This window comes from Lissotriton vulgaris, unplaced genomic scaffold (assembly GCF_964263255.1).
Source record: "Lissotriton vulgaris unplaced genomic scaffold, aLisVul1.2 SCAFFOLD_1550, whole genome shotgun sequence".
NCBI lineage: Eukaryota > Metazoa > Chordata > Amphibia > Caudata > Salamandridae > Lissotriton > Lissotriton vulgaris.
In genome coordinates, this window is record NW_028244604.1 from 230,934 (window position 1) to 251,935 (window position 21,002).

General features: G+C 46.5%; 1 protein-coding gene across 2 annotated transcripts in view; it reads left to right on the forward strand.

Moving 5' to 3' along the window:
• FES (FES proto-oncogene, tyrosine kinase) overlaps positions 1-21,002 on the forward strand; it is a 481,567-nt gene that overhangs the window by 182,807 nt on the left and 277,758 nt on the right. The window contains exon 1 of one of the 2 annotated variants that reach the window (XM_086948864.1): positions 6,277-6,426. The exons of the other annotated variant lie outside the window; for it this stretch is intronic. The gene's annotated coding sequence lies outside the window, so the exon portion shown is untranslated. Of the gene's footprint in view, positions 1-6,276; positions 6,427-21,002 lie in introns of those variants that run through there. 2 annotated transcript variants of the gene reach the window in all.

Below are 21,002 nucleotides of genomic sequence, written 5' to 3' on the forward strand. Positions count from 1 at the left end.
CGGATAGGCGGGACAGGAAGCGGAAGGCGACCATCTTTGGGTGTTGGCGCCGACCGCGAAGGGGATAGCAAGTGTTTCCCGGCGCTCTGGAATAAAGAGAAGTTAATTCGTAACCTGTCTCTGTGTGATGATTTAACACTTCTACAATGGCGACGAGGAACGGGATATAACCCCGACCTACACCCTGACGGAAACAAAAAGACGACCGGAGCGTGGCAGTGGACACAAAGTGGTTCCCGCCAAAGGACACCATACACACGGGCCTAGCGGCAACCACGAAGGTACGCTCCAACCCAAGCTGCGTTGCAAGGGGAGGCGCAACTGCCCAAGAACCACCAGGGACTGCAGGGAAAAAGCGCTACTGTCCAGGGAACCCAGCTCTAGACGCTTACACCCTGATCTCGAGCCAGAGGCCCACCAAGCACGCTGGGGGCGCGGAACAGACGAGGGGAAGGGTCAGGCTCATCAAATACAGAGCAAAAGGACAGTGTACAAGACCTACCAGCAGGAGAGAGAGCGGGGAATAGCGGCGCAACCGACAGCGACCACAGTGAGGAGGCCGCTGACACCCAACCGCCACCAGGGAGCCCCCCAGGAAAGCGCGTCCCAGATCAAGCAGGACCTAGAGGTGGCAACAAGATGGCTACCCAATCCACGTCCCTCACCCAAATGGTGCCATTTCTTTCGAAAGGTGGGGAACCAGAAATGCAGTGGGAAGACTGGAAAAGATACTTCCTCAACTACTTGGAAGCATTGGAGGAAGAGGGTGACGTACCATTCTCGAGCAAGAGGAGGAAGAAAATACTACTGCACAATTTGGGTCCTGAAGGTATTAGAGTGTATGATACCATAGTAAAGGGCACAAGGGACGCAGCAGATACGGACGTGTTTGCTCATGCCATCGCTGACCTCGATGCTCACTACCGGCCGGTGGTGTGCGTAGCGATTGATAGACACAACTTCTTCCAGAGGAAGCAGAAAAACAGAGAGTCAGTAGATGACTATGTGGTGGCTCTACAGAAATTAGTCTTGACATGCAAATTTGGCATGTTACATGACAACTTGATAAAAGACCAGATAATTATGCACACAACCAGCACCCACATCCAGGAGAAACTGTGGGTGAATGGAGAGGCTCCCCTAAAGGAAGTTTGGGCCTTAGTGAAGAAGGCGGAGATGTCAAAACGATGTGCACAGGCTGCTAGAAAAGAATCGTGAGGAGCGCAAACCGTCTGCAAAATCATGACGCAGGCGAAAGGGGAAAGGACAAAGCCAAGAGACCAACAAAAAGTCCAAGAGGCTACGCGGCCCTCCCACTCCAGCTACTCAGACCAAAGAACAGGCAGAGGGAATCGCCCGAACTGTTACAGGTGTGGTAGCACGTCACAACTGGGTAATGACAAGGCGTGCCCTGCCTTCAGGGCGAAGTGTTCATTCTGCAAGGTGTTTGGGCACTATGAAAAAGTGTGCCGACGGAAGCCCAAGGGAGCCATAGTCAGATACGTAGACCAGGAACAACAAGAAGAAGCAGGGAGCCACGAAGAAGAAGAGAACGTGGAAGAAATACTCTACATCGATGTCCAAGTGTTAGAGCTGGAAGGAACGGAATCAGACAAGCCGAGGCTGGACATGCATATAGGGGGCGTGCCCATAGAGATGATTGCTGACAGTGGAGCACCCATCACCATAATTCAGAAGAAAGTATGGGAAGAAAAGTTTTGGACACAAAGAAGGGACGAATTGCGTCCCATGGACTTGAGACCAGTAACATATACGGGGCAAAGGATTCCGATGTTAGGATACTGCCCGTTGCTGTTTGAATTCAGGGGCCGCCAAGCAAATTGCAAATTGTATGTTGCAGAGAAGGGACCATCGGTGCTCAGCTGGCAGGACCAGGGGGCATTGGGAATACTATTGAACCCAGGAGGAGTAGAAAAGATCCTGCTGATGGACCTGAAGGGAGGTGACAACGGAGAGTCTTGGCACAAGGCATACCCCAAAGTGTTTAGTGGACAGATTGGAGAACTAATCAAGTACAAACACCTCATCAAACTGAAGGAGGGAGTGCAACCGGTAGTCCACAAAGTAAGAAATATCCCATTTCGATGTAGAGATGCCGTGCAGGCGGAACTGGACAGATTGGAAAGAGAAGGAGTCATCAGAGCAATTGAGAGCGCAGAGTGGCTTTCGCCCCTGGTGGTAGCACAGAAGCCCAATGGAAGGTGAGGCTGTGCGTCGACCTCAGAGAACTTAACAAAAACATTCTTGTCGACCAATTTCCCCTACCCCGCATTAATGAGATGCTAGCCAAAACGAAAGGCATACAGTGTTTCTCCACGATAGACTTGTCATCCGCCTACCACCAGATCAAATTACAGCCATCATGCAGTCACCTCACGTCATTCATCACGCCGTTTGGCTGCTATGAGTTTGTGAGGATGCCGTTTGGCCTGGCATCAGCGGCCGCGGTATTCCAGAAGCTTATGCACAAGCTCTTCAGAAAGATGACGGGAGTCCAGTTTTTCCAGGATGACATCCTGGTAATGGGAGAGACTATACAAGAGCACAATGAGAAACTACACTACACTCTGTACTACGGACATTACAGGAGAATGGATTGACCGTGGAATGGTCAAAATACAAATTTGGAGTGAACTCTGTCACCTATCTTGGGCATGAAGTAAGTGGAAAAGGCATAGAACCAAAAAGCCATCCTAGACGCACCAACTCCAAGTAAGAAAGAAGAGGTCAGATCATTCCTCGGGATGGCTGAGTTCTACAGCAAATTTATTCCCCACTTTGCCACTAAGACACACTTCATGCAACAACTTTTGAAGGAAAGGAATGGGTTTAAGTGGAACCAGGATGAACAAGAAGAATTCGACAACCTAAAAAAGGAGATGAGTAGAGCCATACCTCTAAAGGGGTTCGACCCAGATGCGGACTCCATCATGACAACAGACGCAAGCGACCGAGGCCTAGGGGCAGTGCTGATGCAGCGGTCAGAAACTGGAGAGGTTTCGACGGTCAGCTTTGCTTCAAGGTCCTTGGCGCCGAACGAAGAAAAGTTCAGCGTCATAGAAAAAGAAATGCTGGCAGCAGTATGGGCAATGGAGAGGTTCCGTAAGTATTTGTGGGGTGCGAAATTTCTGGTGAAGACTGATCACAAACCGTTGGTCAAAGTGTTAACATCGAGTGGACATGCACATGCCACCCCAAGGATTGCCAAGATGACACTGCGCCTATTGGACTTTGTATAGAAGGGCGAACACATACCGGGACCACAGAACAAAGTGGCCGATTTCTTGAGTCGAGCAGCAGCTATGGAGGATGCAGACAAGCAAGAACACTCTAGGTGGGAAGGGTACGTGGTAGCCACCATCCAGGATACAGAAGGAGTGATCAGTGCACAGGAATGGGAAGAAGCCTACAAGGCAGATGAAGACCTGGAAGCGGTGAAGGGATATGTGGTCCACGGATGGCTAGAGAAAAGACATCTTAAGGACACGTTACGACGGTACTGGGAGGTGAGAGAGGAGATGTCGTTGGCGGAAAATCCGGTATTCCTCCTGAGAGGAGACAAGGTGGTTCCACCGCAAGGCATAATCGAACACTTGATGGCACTGCTACATGAAGGACATCAGGGCATCACAAAGACCAAGGCCCTGGCCCGGCAAGCGTACTGGTGGCCGGCCATCGATGCCCAGATAAAACGACATGTGAGAGCGTGCGAGTCATGTGCCAGGGCGGACAAATCCCAGAGCATGTTGAGACCACCGTTGGGAAAATTCCTGATACCTGAAGGACCGTGGGAAATGGTGTCGGTTGATATACTGGGACCCATTCTCAACAAGGAGGGAGTACAAAAATATGCCAACGTCCTCATTGACAAGTATTCTAAATGGCCTGAAGTGGAAGTGCAAGAAAATGTGGACACAGAAGCGGTGGTGAACTTCCTGCGCAACATATTTGTCAGGGAAGGAATTCCTAGAGTCATCACGCGCGACAATGGACCGCAGTTCATCTCAGCCAAATGGGAGGCGTTCACATCGAGGAATGGCATAGAGGTCAAACACGCACCCATTTATCACCCGTCGGGAAATGGACAAGTCGAACGATTTAACCAGGTGATTATGGGCACCATACAAGCAGCAATCAACGATGGACTGGACTGGGAGAGAGAGCTCACAAAGATGATATGGGCCTATCGCATCACCCAGGGGACCACTGGGTACAGTCCCTTCAAAGTATTGAGAGGGAGAGAGGCCTTCACTAAGGACAACATGGCATGGAGGAAACTGGTAGTACAAAGCAAATGGTCACCAGCGGTGGTCAGAAAGAACCTAGAGAAAGCGCAGGAGGTATACACAGAACATTTCAATAAAAGACATAATGTGCAAGGGGTGGAACTGGAGAAAGGCGATTGGGTGAGGGTGAAATCAGCCATCCTAAAAAGGAAAGGAGAGAGCAAGTTCTCACCACCTCTCCGAGTGGTTGAGCCGTATGCCAAATCAGCCCTGCTCAACGATGGAAAGGTGTGGTCGCATGACAGAATGGCAAGATGCAGCAAGATCCTAAAGTGGGGAGAAGAGACGGAAGACAGCACAGAGCACGTGGAAGAAGGAGAAGGCGGAAGTATCAGAGCGAGCAGAGAGAAGGTCGTAGAAGGTATGCAGCAAGTGATAGGAGGGAACGATGAAGGAGAAGAAGGAAGCACAGTAGAGATAGAGGGAAGAGACAGGAGCAAAGACAGATCGGACGTGGTCAAGGTGGAAATAGGCACAGAAGGTGCGAGCGAGGGGAATGAAGGGATTGAACAGAGCAGAGAAGGAAGAGTCGGAGTGACAAGGACGAGAGCAGGAAGAACAGTAAAGGTGCCGGCGAGATTCAAGGACTTTGAGATGAAAAGCAAGTAAGGACTATTAAGTGTGTGTTGTTGCATAAAGGAGGGAGATATGTGGTGACAGTCTAGTGTTCCTAGTCCCGGAACCGGATGGGTGGGACAGGAAGCGGAAGGCGGCCATCTTTGGTTTTTGGCACCGACCGCGAAGGGGATAGCAAGTGTTTCCCGGCGCTCCGGAATAAAGAGAAGTTAATTCGTAACCTGTCTCCGTGTGATGATTTAACACTTCTACAACATGTCACAGCCGCTGCCTCGCTGGACATGCTGTCTCCCACCCTACCGCTTACCCGGCGTGTCTGGTGGCAGGAAGTATGGTGAGAATGCAGTTTCACCCAAGGGGCTAAGAAGTGTATACAGTCACTTCAGATGAAGAATAAACCTGGGGCTGCCGTCCGTGGCTTGCAGATGGGAGTGTCTGTCAGAGTGCACTCAATGCCTCTGGAGCAATCAGTAAAGTTATATATCACATGGACAATTGGAGCTCCTGCCTTCCAGGCATGCTAGCAGTTTAATAGGTGTTGAGTAAACCTGCACCCATACCTGGCCATCACAAGCGAGGGAGGTACAGGAGAGGCTGAAAGTCCCGCTCACTCACTCTCTTTCAATGTAGCTCTACATCCATTCATCAGACCCTGCTCCGGAAGATTTATAAAAGATGGCGCCGCGCCGGGATCGTTCAGAGACACAGCTCACATATTAAATAGGGTATGCATGCTCGGCGAAGGCAGTAGTTGTTGATACCAGTCTCACAGTGGGCGCTTTAGAAACTGAGGGGCTTTTTACAAGCTCCTTGCGCCACCGGTACGTCACTTTTTCCAATATTAAAAGTGACGCACTGGCGGCGCAAGTGTCTTGTAAATAAGCCCCTGAGTGTGTTTTTTCAATTACAAGAGAGCATTGGCTATTCAGGCATAATGAAGGGGCATTTTCGAAGTATTCCGTCCTGAGTCCTTCTACCGTTTCTTCATCATGTCTCACACATGGAAGGCGAGCGCGCGCAACAGAAAAAAAACGACAGGGAGAGGCAGGAAAAGAGAAAAGGACAGATAGTGATAGAAGGAGGAAAAGACAAGTCACATCTGACACGCACAGACAACCCCACTCCCTTGTTTCTTTTGACCGTTTTTGAAACTCATCATATTACAAATGGCACTTAGAAAGCCGCCATCCCTCCATGCTGTTTTCCAAAACCACATTTCCAGGTTGTCCAATTCGCTGCTATTGGTTTTGCATGTTTTCCTTCCTACTGTGCAGCCTAACGTTACTTTTGCAGAAGCTTTGAATAACACTGACGATGGTGGATGCTGCAGTCAAACGAGGTGTTTGCAAGTCAAATTTAAGTATGATGCTGATGGGGTTCCTGAAAGTCCCACACTTGAGGAAAGGCCCTTATTGTAAGGACTGGGAGATCCTGAGCAGCACTCCTGCTGGCTGGGCTCGCTTGCTGCCACTGTGTCGCTTCTCCAGTCTGAGTCCATCCACCGGGGTCCAGACTGCGTGTTCCACTGTGTCCCCTGTTTAAGGTAATATCAGGTGCAAGACTTGTTGGAATAGGTACTGGGGTCCAAGGAGGACCACCCCATGCTTCTGTGATTTGTCGCTTTTAATGATATCTGTGGGCTATATCAGCGGATCTCTTCTGTAATTGAAGCATCTTCATAGCCATTATGTGTGTGCAGTAAAGATGTAATTGTCAGGGCTGCTCAATGGACGAATACCCGTGGATAGATATGTTAACGGCATTGGTTCGTTCACAGGCAAATGGCAACAGGGACTTCATGCTTTGAGGACACTCGCGGTACTCCATGAGTTGCGCTGATTGTGCCGGAGAGGTGTCCTGATTTGATTATTGTTTGGTTAAGTAGGGTATTCATGAACTGATACTAGTGGTGTATTTCATGGGTTGATGCCCTGGAGGACTTCATGAGCATTGGATGGTCAGTTGGCAATGGATTCTTACATTGGTTGAATGTGCTTTGGTCAGGGTATGAACTGTATTGAAGTGTGTGGGCGTTTCTTGGATTGATGGCCCTGGACTCTTGCACCGAAAGATTGCTCTGAGGGTATTTTATGTACTGATTGCATTGTATGTACTTCATGAGCTGTGCTGTTAGCACTAGGAACATACCATTGACTGAACGTCCTGAGCTGGCAGGCGGCAATGAAGATATTGCATGCACTGTCTGGGGCTTTGGAGTGTTCTGTGCATTTCTGTCCTGAGTGCAATTCAGCCGCTGTAATAGTGGAGCTGTGAGGTTTTCATAGCCTGTTTCCAGGGGTGGTATTTTGTGAGGTGATCTATGTCTTGCTCTAGCATGACTGATGGCACTCAGGCTGTTTTAGGCGTTTACTGCATTATGTTTAGAAGCTCATGACCGAAAGCTTTGTAGACTTTCTGAGTTGATAGCCCTGAAATGTGTTTGAATTGCACCCTTTTTTTGTCAAAGATACAATATAGCACCAACATAAACATGTAATATGCAAGTATACTTATCAGGATGCAGCAAACGAGAATATTTTTAAATATGACCCAAAAATGGCCAAATTAAGGTAAAAGCAATAATATCGATAGAGCCATAGGCAAACTCTGATCTCCATGCTTATCCCCTACATAGGTCTATACAAGTTCACTCCAGATATAGATTCTTAACACCACGACTGGTTTCCTAGGTGTATTTTGTTCTCAGAAGATCCTGGCAACCATAAAGGCATTCATGGCAACACAAGGCTTAAGTTGTCATAAGCATGTGCTCCCATAATACCTAGCTTGGGGAGGCTTCCTTCAATTTATCACTATGATGATGACTCATACATGGAGTTGGACGAGCCAACAAATTACCAGGGAGAGCCGAGTCGGAGCATAGCCAAGGGTGTAGCTTGGATCTTAGTCACTCTAGGGCGGTGCGATCGGTGCCACTGCACCGGGCGCTGACTTCAGAGGGCGCTGTGTTGCCAAATATGTAGTGGATTTGAAAATACCTGCTGCCGGTTCCTGGACTCCTGGAATTTTCAGGCAACAACAAAAACGTCAAGATAAGTCTGGTGATTAGTGGACCTGCTTGAGAAAGATCGAGTTTTGTCTAGTGGAAGTTTTTACCGATCATAAAGTAGCGCAGGAGGTTAAAATACCTGCTGCAAAGCACGTGTACCATGCACATCACAGAAGTGCATATAATGTAACTCGTTCAGTGGGTTACTACTTTTGTCAAAGGGATTCTTTTGTTACTTGCAATTCATGAATTAGAATCCTAAAATAGAACAGTGAGCTATACTACCTGTCATCATGGAACTGAGTGCAAACTGCAAGGTGTCGATTAGAGCGTTATGATTTCTGCCCCAGTCTTTCATTATCCTAATGTTGCTAAAAGGTCTAATTTGGGTAAAAATCAATTCTGATTAGTAAGACTAACCCCAACCACGATGTTACTTTTTAAATTCTGAGTTTAGGCTTCTCCCGACCAAGCACTCTTAAACCATAGTGCCAACTAGTATATGTAAAGTGACTCGTACACCTTGTAGACATCTTTCCTATGTAACATTTCCTATACACTGATTTACACATGTGCGATATATTGGCTCAACCTAACATGTGTGTGCTGTAAAGTGCTCTGACACTCACTCTACCCTTGTATGAGTTGCACTATAAAACATAAGAAAAGAATGTGAGAGAGAGCGATTAAGGAGACTGTTAAAGGGTGGTAGTGAGGGAATCCATGGAGAAGATGGTCCTGGGGGTGGGAGGGATCAACAAACATAGTCGCACTGGACACCATCAGTGCTAAAGCCGGCCCTGCTTAGAGTTCATACAAGAGCTCACCCCTTCAAATATTTGTTATGCAGGACATACATCAAACGATGTAAAATATGATGAAGTTTCTTCAAAATACAAAAAAGTATAGTACTGGAAGTCTGATCTCATATATTTGAAAGTGCTTTCATACAGGATAATCAAGAAAAAAAGAGTTTCAGTGAACTCTAATATTTGCCTGAAAAAACTGTTTAAGCGGGGAAGCCACAAGACATCCATGTTTTCTGGTTTCACTTTGTACAAATCGGCCAATAAATGGGTATCTCTCTGTCTTCCCTTATGCCAATGCTTTGTTTTTACCTCAATGCACTATTCAAAATATAGTGCAAGCTCGACCCGTAGACTATTGGAGCACTTCGAGTGAGAACCGGTACATTACACTGCATTGTTTAGAGGCAGTGGGAGATTAAGTGATTTGTCCAGAATCACAGGATGTTGAGCCAAGACTCGAACCGGTTCCCCTGTTCCACAGTCAACAGCTCCGAAGGCAAGGCCACATCCTGGTAGAGGAAGGCAAGCAGAAGCCACATGAAAGCTCGGCTCTTTATGGACTCGAGGTTCCAAGAGGACCTCGAGCTGAGCCAGGGCCAGGGCCAGGCTTCAGGCTCGAGCCTGACTCACCTCCACTTCTACATACCGCTACTTTGCTTCCTCTTCCAACCTCCAATGCACGGGCCTGTTGAAAAATTCACATAAGCAGAAATGCGCCAGCTGTTATCCATGTAAAGGGTCACCTGGGTCTCCTCCCTACACTTCCCCCTAAAGTTACACGGTCCATAAATTAGGATCCCAAAGCGTGTGGTGACTCAGATCTTCGTGCAAGACGAGGTCTTTCATCATTCATATAAGCACCCAATGTCAAAGGCATGGATGGAATATTATGATATAGAACAGTAGCAGAAGGCCTGTGTAACCTGATATTCTGTTCTTCGTGGGGCTCATGGGGGAATCCACATTGTTTACGTCAAAATGGTTTTCAGTGTTGCCTTATATGGGAAATAAAACCAGATCTGAGAAAACGCAACAACGGTCAAAGACCACGGTTAAAATAATACATGGTCAATTACATTGTGTGAGTGTTCCAGGATGTACGCTTTGTTAACGTTTATAGTTTAATACACATACCCAATCCTTTTGCAGGTCATGATGATGTCAGGTAACCGTGTTCTTGACCCACGCGTAGCCCTGTGAACAGGGATGCATTTCCTTGTGTGCCAACCTCTAGTGCCAACAATCTGATAAAGAGATTACAGCTTCGAAATGAGATGTTTAAGGTGGTTTCCTGTTTGTTTACTTTTTTCTCATACAAGGTTTGTGTGTCATGTGTGCAGGCATTCCTGACACGCAAGTCATTGACCTGAAACATTCTCTTTGCTTAAACCAGTGGAAAGCGACATTTTCAAAAGTTCACCACGCACTGGTGTTTGTTAACTGCTCTTGCCTTCCACGTTGGCTGGGGCTTTGGAGAGGATGCGGAAATGTCAGGAGCTCAATTCTGGAATAATATAACACATCCCAATGGTTGGTTTAATCGAGATATTAATTTATATGGAAGCTTTATATTACCTTGGCTACCTCTGCCATGCACCGCCTGTAGATATTATTGTGAAGAACAAGAGTGTCTTTTTCTTATTTTCTATACCACTACAGTGACGGACTGGCAGGATGTGCAGAAGTTTATGAAACATTCCACTGGATCCTGCCAGCGAGTCAAGTGGCAGGGACACGAGAAACACACCATTGGTGTTGTAACCGAGTGGAGTAAAGAGGGCAGATCTGTGGCCCAGCACTAATGTATTGCTCAGGCAACATGTAATAGCAGAAGAGAGAAGCTGAAAGTCTGAATGTGGAGAGCAAATACCAAGACACAAACCAGGAGAGTGAAGCAGAAAAGATTGGAGTTTGAGGCCCAAGACAAAGAAACACATTAGGAGAGCAGGGGCGGCTCCTCTGTTTGAGCGGAGGAGCTTTGCCCCACCTGCTGTGAGCGCTGCAGGCATACACGAATAAGTAAAATGGCAGGTCACTGCCATTTTACATAAACGCCACAGTGTGAGGCAGAGGGCGGGTGGAATGCTGCAATTGCAGGATTACAGCTGCCTCTGCAGTGCGCATGTCGGGTTGGCCGGCTCTATTGCTACGGCCAGCCCGACATGCGCAGAGCACAACCACTAGTCCCCTGTCTGAAAAAGAGCCGGGGTATTGCTGGCAGGCCCCCAGCCCCAAAATGAGTGCTGGGTAGCCTGCCCGACCAATCCTGGTGCTGATCACAGCATGAGGGCAGCACCAGGAGTGGTTGTTTTGGTGTCCACTGAGCAGGATGGAAGACCTTCCCTTTCCTGTCCGTAAACGCTGATTGGAGAGAAAGGTGCAGACAGGGGGAGCAGTATATTGTGAGTTTGGAGCTGTAGCGCCTCACCATACTTTTTATAGTTGTAGCCGCCACTGTAGGACTGTAAAGCTGAAGAGATTGAAGGTGGAGAGAAAAGTCAACCAAACAAACCAGAAGAGTGAAGGTGAAGAGACTCGAGGTGCAGAGCAAAGACCAAGAAACACACCAAAAGAAGCTGAACATATGGAGGTGGAGAGCAAAGACCAAGAAGCAAACCAGAAAAGTGAAGGTGGAGAGACTCAAGGTGCAGAGCAGAAACTAAGAACTACACCAGAAGAAGAAACAAATTTGTAGAGCAAAGACCAAGAAACCAAGTACAAGGGTGAAGCTGAAGAGAAAGAAACAAACTAGAAGAGAGAGGCTAAAAAGACTAAAAGTGGTTTGCAAAAGAAACAAACTAGGTGAGTGAAGGGAAAAATACTGCAGGTGAAGAACAAAGACCAAGAAGCAAACCAGAGACGTGAAGCTGAAGACTTTGGAGTGTGAGAGCAAAGACCAAGAAACACTGCTTTTTTTCAGATTTTTAGCTTTCTGAAAATCTAGCCATGGGATGGGGTTATAGTAACTGCATAGAAAGCATGGGGCTAACAGTATTGATTTGCGTACCTGCACGGTGATCTGCAGACAGTGAAAAAGGACCTCTCCTCAGATCTGTGAGTGGTATGCCGAGAGGTGGACGAGGAGGTTCGGGAACAGGGTCTCCACTCTTGAAGAGAAGGACTCCAGTCATGTTGAAGAAGTCGAGTGGCTGCAACAAGAGGTACTTCGGCATCAAGCACAACAAATCAGCCTCCAGGCCCACGCAGAGGACTTAAAAAATCACTTGAGATGTAATATTGTTCGCATTAAGGGAGTCCCGACAAGCTCAGAGGCAGCCGACCTGGGAGAATACATTAGGGCTCTCCTTTGCCACATTCTGGGGGCCTCAGATGATCTGGAGATAAAGTTGGACCGGGTGCATCAAGTGGGACCGCCAAAACTGGAAAAAGGCCCTCCTGTGTACATTTTAGAATGCGTCCTTGATTTTCCACTAAAAGAGAGTATTCTGCGAAAGGACCAAAATATCCACTTGCTTAAGTTCAGAGGCTACACATACATATTGTACCAGGGCCTAGCAACCATTGCCCTTCAGAAACAGCATCAATTTCACCTGATCACAGCTCATCTGAGGAACGCAGGTATCTCCTACTCCAGGCGCCATCTATTTTAGATCATCTTCTGCTTTGAGGGCAAACACCAGCTCTGATTCCTCACAGAGGCATGTCGAGTGCTGAGCATCGAGGATCCCTGACCTTAGGGACAACAGACCAGTCTGCTGAGCCAGATTTTACAGAGGTGTCCGCGGTGGCAAAGGTCCAAGAACACACCTAACAGACTGTGTCCTGATCCAGAGACCATGACGCATTCTGTGGATAACCTTAGAGTGGGCTGTGGACTCCGTACCCTACCTACGCCTCTCGCTATCCCATACTATCTGTAGATCAGTGGCTACCAATTATGCCACCCTAGCCTCTCAAAACACGCAGAGATCTGGCGACCTTGAGCCACCTTATCCTCTGCTGGATGTGCAGATTTTGCAGGGGTCAAAATGATCATCCTCCCACGCATTCTCTACTTGTTTTAGACCGTGCCTCTGTCCCCACCCCCAAACTCGATCCTCTCCCTCCAACTAAGAGAGTAATACATTCCTGTGGGAGGGGAAAGAACCTCACTTTCTTAAGCACCAGCTCTACCGTACAAAACAAGAGGGTGGTAGAGTGGTGCCCCTTTTGCTCCACTACTACCATGCTGTGCAACTAAGATTTCTGGTGAACTGTAACCGCCCACTTTCTGAGAAGCATTGGTCATTTATGGATCAAGTGGTAGTGGATTCCAACATCTGGAAAGAAGTCTGGCTTCCCCGTGAACAAAGGGTCTGAGGCCTTTACTCTTCCCCTGTGACAAGCGCCACACTTAAAGTATGGGATTCTGTAATGGTTAAAGTGAGTTTGATGACATTGCCTTCCCCTGTGAATCCTGACTTCCTCCCTGGAATGCAACCAGACTTCTTTCCGACGCTGGCAGGATGAGGGCTGTAGGCAGGTGGGTTGCCTCTTTGACACTCAAGGGCTTACCCCCTGTGACCAGCCAAAAGCTGACTATTCATTAGCAGACTCAGACTGTGTACAATACAACTTCAACATTGGATGACAGAACCTGGGAACAGACCAAGGGCGGGACAGCCTATGCCACCCTTTTGGGAAATGGCTTATTCTTAAGTCCGACGGCAAACAACTCACTCTGGAACTTCATGCCTTGCTGGGAAGGGTCCTACCCCCAGCTAAATCTAAGGAAAAACTGCACTGGAAGGGGGAAATGGGAAGAACTGTCTTTTCTAAAGAATGAGGGGACATCTTTTATTGAAGACACCACACAGCTCACAACATCGCAGGTACTGAGACAGAATAAAAGATTGTCTAATTTATAAATATGTCTCAGGCCTGCCATTGCAGTCTGCATGTGCATTTATAAACTTCCATTTCGACCTGGCAAAGTAAACCTTTTGTCCGGTCTAAACCTTCCTTTTTATTATATTTACGTCACCCATAGGGTAGGCCCTGGACAATCAAGATGGAAGGTGCAATTTATTTAAAAAGTAGGACATGTCCTTTTTAGTTCTACATGTCCTGGTAGTAACTGCAAGGCCTACCTCTGTCATAGGATAGCATTACATTTAATAAGCTGTAATTTCCAATTGGTAACAGGCAACCAGTTTGTGTTTGATGGTTTTTGAATTGTAATGAAAAATCCCAATTTATGGTGAAGTTGGATTTTAAATTACAGTTTTGAAAATGACACTTTTAGAAAGTTAGCATTTTCCTGCTTTACCCATATGGTTCCTGCAGCCTGTCTCTGGGTCACATGACTTAGCACCTGGACTCTGCCATCTGTGAGTGTACCCTGCCAAGTTGTAACACCCCAGGTCTAGATCATTGGAATTGGGCCTAATTTTCTATGCCAGCCTCTATGGATGCAGCGAAACTGATGCATCTTGTCAGCTACAACGCAACCCCGCGGTACAAAAGGGGGTGGTAATGGACGGAGCATCTGAACCAATCAAACACTCACACCCAGTCAAAAGATCTGGGTTTAATCCATCACCGTTCTTTAGCCCACTCTGCCACCCCAGTTCAGACATGGCTATATGCAAATCAGTCTGACCCTGTGCCTCATGGGAACAGTCCAGCCCGAACTGCCAAGCCATGCCTTCCCTGGACCAGAAACAAGCTTCCGAGGACCGGTTTCTGGCATTCCAGCCGTCTTCAGCCCGGCTTGCTTGAATCCAGTGGCAAAGTGAGCAAGGGACTCACGTCTGAGCATACCCTGCCACACTTATGGGGCCAAAAGCGGTATGTATGTATGTATGTATGTATAGGCATTTATATAGCGCACTACTTACCCGGAGGGTCCCAAGGCGCTTCGACCGCTGCGAAACCCTTCCTGGCTTCCCTGAGAGATGGTCCCTTAATGGGTATCTCCAGGGTGAGACCAGGCATCCCCGGCGGTCTGGTGGGGCCGTTAGTGAAGATGAGGCAAGCTAATGCCCAGTGTTGCAGAGTGTGATCGCTGATCAGAGTGGGCACCGAGGCGAGAGAATTATCGAGTCCGCTGACCCTGGTCCAGAAACCTGCCGCGCCGGGAATCGAACCCTGGTCCCGGGCCATCCTCTGCTCTCGGGTCTGCCGCCTCTAACCAGTGAGCCACACTACTTCACGGTACAAAAGGGGGTGGTGATGGACGGAGCATCTGAATCTATCAAACACTCACACCCAGTCAAAGGATCTTGGTTTAATCCATCACCGTTCTTTAGCCCACTCTGCCACCCCAGTTCAGACATGGCCATATGCAAATCAGTCTGACCCTGTGCCTCATGGGAACAGTCCAGCCCGAACTGCCAAGCCATGTCTTCCCTGGACCGGAAACAAGCTTCCGAGGACCGGTTTCTGGCATTTCAGCCGTCTTCAGCCCAGCTTGCTTGAATCCAGTGGCAAAGTGAGCAAGGGACTCACGTCTGAGCATACCCTGCCACACTTATGGCGGCCAAAACTGGTACAAAAGGGGGTGGTGATGGACGGAGCATCTGAATCAATCAAACACTCACACCCAGTCAAAGGATCTGGGTTTAATCCATCACCGTTCTTTAGCCCACTCTGCCACCCCAGTTCAGACATGGCCATATGCAAATCAGTCTGACCCTGTGCCTCATGGGAACAGTCCAGCCCGAACTGCCAAGCCATGTCTTCCCTGGACCGGAAACAAGCTTCCGAGGACCGGTTTCTGGCATTTCAGCCGTCTTCAGCCCAGCTTGCTTGAATCCAGTGGCAAAGTGAGCAAGGGACTCACGTCTGAGCATACCCTGCCACACTTATGGCGGCCAAAACTGGTACAAAAGGGGGTGGTGATGGACGGAGCATCTGAATCAATCAAACACTCACACCCAGTCAAAGGATCTGGGTTTAATCCATCACCGTTCTTTAGCCCACTCTGCCACCCCAGTTCAGACATGGCCATATGCAAATCAGTCTGACCCTGTGCCTCATGGGAACAGTCCAGCCCGAACTACCAAGCCACGTCTTCCCTGGACCGGAAACAAGCTTCCGAGGACCGGTTTCTGGCATTCCAGCCGTCTTCAGCCCGGCTTGCTTGAATCCAGTGGCAAAGTGAGCAAGGGACTCACGTCTGAGCATACCCTGCCACACTTATGGCGGCCAAAAGCGGTACAAAAGGGGGTGGTGATGGAAGGAGCATCTGAATCAATCAAACACTCACACCCAGTCAAAGGATCTGGGTTTAATCCATCACCATTCTTTAGCCCACTCTGCCACCCCAGTTCAGACATGGCCATATGCAAATCAGTCTGACCCTGTGCCTCATGGGGACAGTCCAGCCCGAACTGCCAAGCCATGTCTTTCCTGGACCGGAAACAAGCTTCCGAGGACCGGTATCTGGCATTCCAGCCGTCTTCAGCCCGGCTTGCTTGAATCCAGTAGCAAAGTGAGCAAGGGACTCACGTCTGAGCATACCCTGCCAACTTATGGCGAACAAAGAAAAACCAAAGGAAATGATGGTCGGAGCGTTGACAATACAAGCACTCACCCCCAGTCAACTGATCTGGGTTTAATCTGGCACCGTTCTTTAGCCCACTCTGCCACCCCATTTCAGACATGGCCATATGCAAATCAGTCTGACCCTGTGCCTCACGGGAACAGTCCAGCCCAAACTGCCAAGCCATGCCTTCCCTGGACCGGAAACAAGCTACCGAGGACCGGTTTCTGGCATTCCAGCCATCTTCAGCCCGGCTTGATTGAATCCAGTGGCAAAGTGAGCAAGGGACTCATGTCTGAGCATACCCTGCCACCTTATGGCGAACAAAGAAAAACCAAAGGAAATGATGGACGGAGCGTTGACAATACAAGATGCTCCGTCCATCACCACCCCCTTTTGTACCGCTTTTGGCCGCCATAAGTGTGGCAGGGTATGCTCAGACGTGAGTCCCTTGCTCACTTTGCCACTTTCTTCCGGTCCAGGGAAGACATGGCTTGGCAGTTCGGGCTGGACTGTTTCCATGTGGCACAGGGTCAGACTGATTTGCATATAGCCATGTCTGAACTGGGGTGGCAGAGTGGGCTAAAGAACGGTGATGGATTAAACCCAGATCTTTTGACTGGGTGTGAGTGTTTGATTGATTCAGATGCTCCGTCCATCACCACCCCCTTTTGCACCGCAACGCAACCCCGAGCAGAACATATGCATCACTGCTGCTATGTGGATCATCCCGCCGCAAAGACCCACTTCACAGCCCCCAGCTTCTTTGGATTTGCAGCTGTACAATGCATCCTCCGTGCAGTCCCTCGCATCCCTTGTTGGCAGGAGCCTCAATTACGTCACAAGATTCCGCATTACAGCCTTGCAGCTACTCTAAACTGACACATCTCCCTAACTGTGCAACATGTCCTCTTTGCCGGACTTTGCAGCTCAAGCCATTTCAACTGCATCTTGAATGACAACACAGGCCCTCACATCGCAGCCTCACCACATATAGGAACCGACGCATCACTTTGGCTGCATGATGCATCCTTGACATGGACCCTCGCGACACTCCGCAAACCAGGATCTAAGGTACTCTGTTCAGTAGGCCAACCTGGTCACTGTAGCTGGCCCACGATCCATCACGCTTGTGAATTTGCCCCGGTCAGACACAACAGGATATCCACAGTTGGTGCTTTATAGATTGTGGCGCTATTTTCACTGACATCTTTAAAATTGCTTATCTGTGGTTTTATGCTTTTGGTCTTGTTTTGTTTATTAAAAATAACTCTAGTTTTCCAACTTGGTGTAGGATCCTTTTTGTGTGGTGATTTTCATTGTGTTACTGTTTGAAGTGTTGCACAAATACTTCACATTGTCTCTGAAGGGTATTGCACCGTTACAACGCAACTTTTACAACGCACTACCATTACATCGTAACTTTTACAACGCAAATACCATTACAATGCATGCCACTACAACGCATGTCATTACATAGCAGATACTATTACATTACATCGTAGGTATAGGTAAGTATATTATTTTTATTTTATTTTATTTTACATTATTTTATTAATTTAATTAATATTAAAAATAAATTAAAATATTAATTTATGTATTTTTATAAAATTAATGATATATATTAATTTAAGTAATTTTGGGGTATTTTTAGGTTTTAGGGCTGAGTTTGGTTTTTGGGGTACAGGGGTATTTTTAGGTTTTAGGGCTGGGTTTGGTTTTTGGGGTACAGGGGTATTTTTAGGTATTTGTAGGTATTAGGGTTGGGTTTGGTTTTTGGGATACAGGGGTATTTTTAGGTTTTAGGGCTGGGTTTGGTTTTTGGGGTACAGGGGTATTTTTAGGTTTTAGGGCTGGGTTTGGTTTTTGGGGTACAGGGGTATTACGACTTTAAATAAATTAAATAAATTAAATTAATTTAATTAATTTTAATTAAATTAATTACAATATTTTCAATGATAAATTAATTGAATTACATTACTTAAATTAAATTAATTACTTTTTTTTATTTATTAAATTTATTAAAATTAAATAATATTATTTGCAATTTTTAAATTAATTAAATTAACTTTATTACATTTTTAAAAAAAAGATATACTTACCTATACTTACGATGTAGTGGCATGTGTTGCAATAGTATCTGCTATGTAATGACATGCGTTGTAATGGCATGCATTGTAATGGTACCTGCGTTGTAAAAATTGCGTTGTAACGGTCTGCGTTGTAAAATAACGCGTTGTAACGTCATATATCCTCTCTGAAGTAAGTCTGACTGCTCTGTACCATGCTACCAGAGGGCAGAGCACAGGTTAATTTAGGGTTGGCTTATGCCTCAACCTGACAAGGATTGTGAATGCTGCTCAACAAGGGCCCACACCCCAGTCAACCAAAAACCCAATTTCTTGTTACCAGCTGCCAGAAGGAACCAAATGCTTTGCGGGTGCCTGAGAAAAACTAGTAGCAGTATACTTTTAGAGACGGGTAAAATCTCTTGCACTCTGTCCGTCAGTGTTCGGGCCTCCTCCCTGCTCCATGTTAGCCTCGCAAGCACTGCAGAACACAGTCACTCTCATTTTGTAGTCCATTTCCCAATTACCCCTGTACTTCTTTTAACTCAGTTTGCAGTATTCTGCACATCCATGGTGGTGCCTAACCCAGAATTGCCTTACCCCTTTGCAATTCGCTATGTGGCGTGGGTGTCCCTTGTATGTGATAGAGGTATTAAGAGCCGAGAGTTGCTACTGAAAGTGCCCCGGAAGCGATCTTGCAGGGTCCATGATTGTTCCACTCTGCCCGCTGCAGAAAAGCTGTGGCAGGTGCAGGGGATAGGATGGTGGGATCTGGTACTGTGACAACTACTTTCTTTATAAGTTACCAAATACAAGTTGTATACATTCATAAAATGAGGAGGCCAGATCCAACACTTTATAGATAACCCATCAAGTCCATGCATAAAAGGCACTGTAGAGGACTGGCTCAAAGCTCCTTTCTGTATGTTGAGTGTTGCACTGACCTAAGTTTTTGAGACACAGCTAAACCTGTATTTAGCCATACCATAACTAGGCCTGCCTATTTGACAGTAAGAATTACATTTTACAAGGACTTGATACAATATAATTCAATGTTCAGCTTGGCAGTAGTAGCAACATAGTTTTTTCCTATATCTAAAGTGCAGTACATGATGAAGGAATTAGGCCACATGTTTCCTTTCCTTACTATGAATGCACCCGATGAAAGGATTCTCTTGTTGGGGACTTGAATACCAAGATGGAAAAATCTCATTGTGCATCTTAAATAAATGAGAAACAATAGCGAAGTACCAGCCTCCGTTTCCTATAATCCCCTGCGAGATACCAAGGCACAGGTTACTCCCTTATTTAAACTTCTCAATCTTATAATACGTAATAGTCACACTATAAGGTATACCACTGGATGAGATAGGTATCAGTCACCTTGCAGCAATTCCTCATTAAATGTTGCCTTGGTCAAAGGTAATAAGCTGGATATATTTACAATTTTTTCATGATAAACCGTAATGAAAAGTATTATGCGCTAAAGATGATACTTTGCTAAACAATTCCATTATTTGTGAGTTAATCTTAACGATAATTGAGCCTCCATGGTCGAGATAAAAACGAATTGAACTCTGAAAACTAATTTATGCTCAACTCGGGTAGGGCATTTGGAAATTGAGTGTAATTAAGAAGTAGGATTATTGAGTTGAACTCTGAAACTATGAGTCAACATGTTCATGGTTGCAATCTAAACTATTCCATGTGAAGAAAGTGGTCAACTAAAGTTCTTAAAAAAGAGTACAAGAAATACACAATAATAGCTGGTTCGATAACAAGGAGAATATGGCTACCCATTCGCAATCAAGCATTTGAATGATTAGAAATGGGATTGCTTGGCGGAAATTGTACATGGAGTTTAAACTTTCTATTAGAAAATTGCTGTGAGCTATAGTACATGAGAGGTGAGGTTGGGCATGTTAAGAAACAACTGCTAGGAAGAATTTCTGGCTACTGGTTACTAAATGAATGAGATATTCTAGAGATAATTCAGCTAGCATCCCCTTTTCACACAGCTCTTGGACAAACATCTGCCACAAGTGTTCTAGGAACCCTCAGTTAGTGCTGAATCTAGGGCTGAGTTGCTTCCACCTAAAGAACAATTGATTATAAGTGGTTTGGAAGAAACAATTATTTCAATTAAAACCTTCAGGCCTCGGAAGTTTGGTCGAGTAATTCTCTAAAACTGTATGCTTCTTGGAGGGCAGTGATATTGTAGCTGAAAAGAGAGGCTACTTTAGTTGCTCTTCTTGTACCAAATATTTGGAAAGGCGCACTTTTAAGTTCAATATCCAAGAAGAGAAAGAGGAATAACCCAGCAAACTGTAGGTTATTATAAATGCTTAGCCCTGGTAGTAAATCTGTGGCAAAAACCTGCCACCCGCTTTTGCTACATTGGGTAAATGGATTCATCTTACCGCTGACTTCAGATTCGGAGAACTCCCATAGTTACATGGTGCTTGCTACTCTAGCTAAAATTACTATTCCAAACCAATCCCTGGCCCTGTTCTGTGGATTTGGAATTTTCATTTGACATAGTAATCAAGCAAATAATACGCACTAAGAAATATAGGACTGATAACTGTTTTTTTAGCAGCAATCAAAAGTTGATATTCATTCAACTAGATTTCCGTGTGGGTTGCACATGGGAATACGTTTTATATCAAAAGTCCATAAGGTGGTTAAATAGGGGTGTATGCTCGCAACTTTGGTATTCAACACATATCTTGCTGGACTATATGA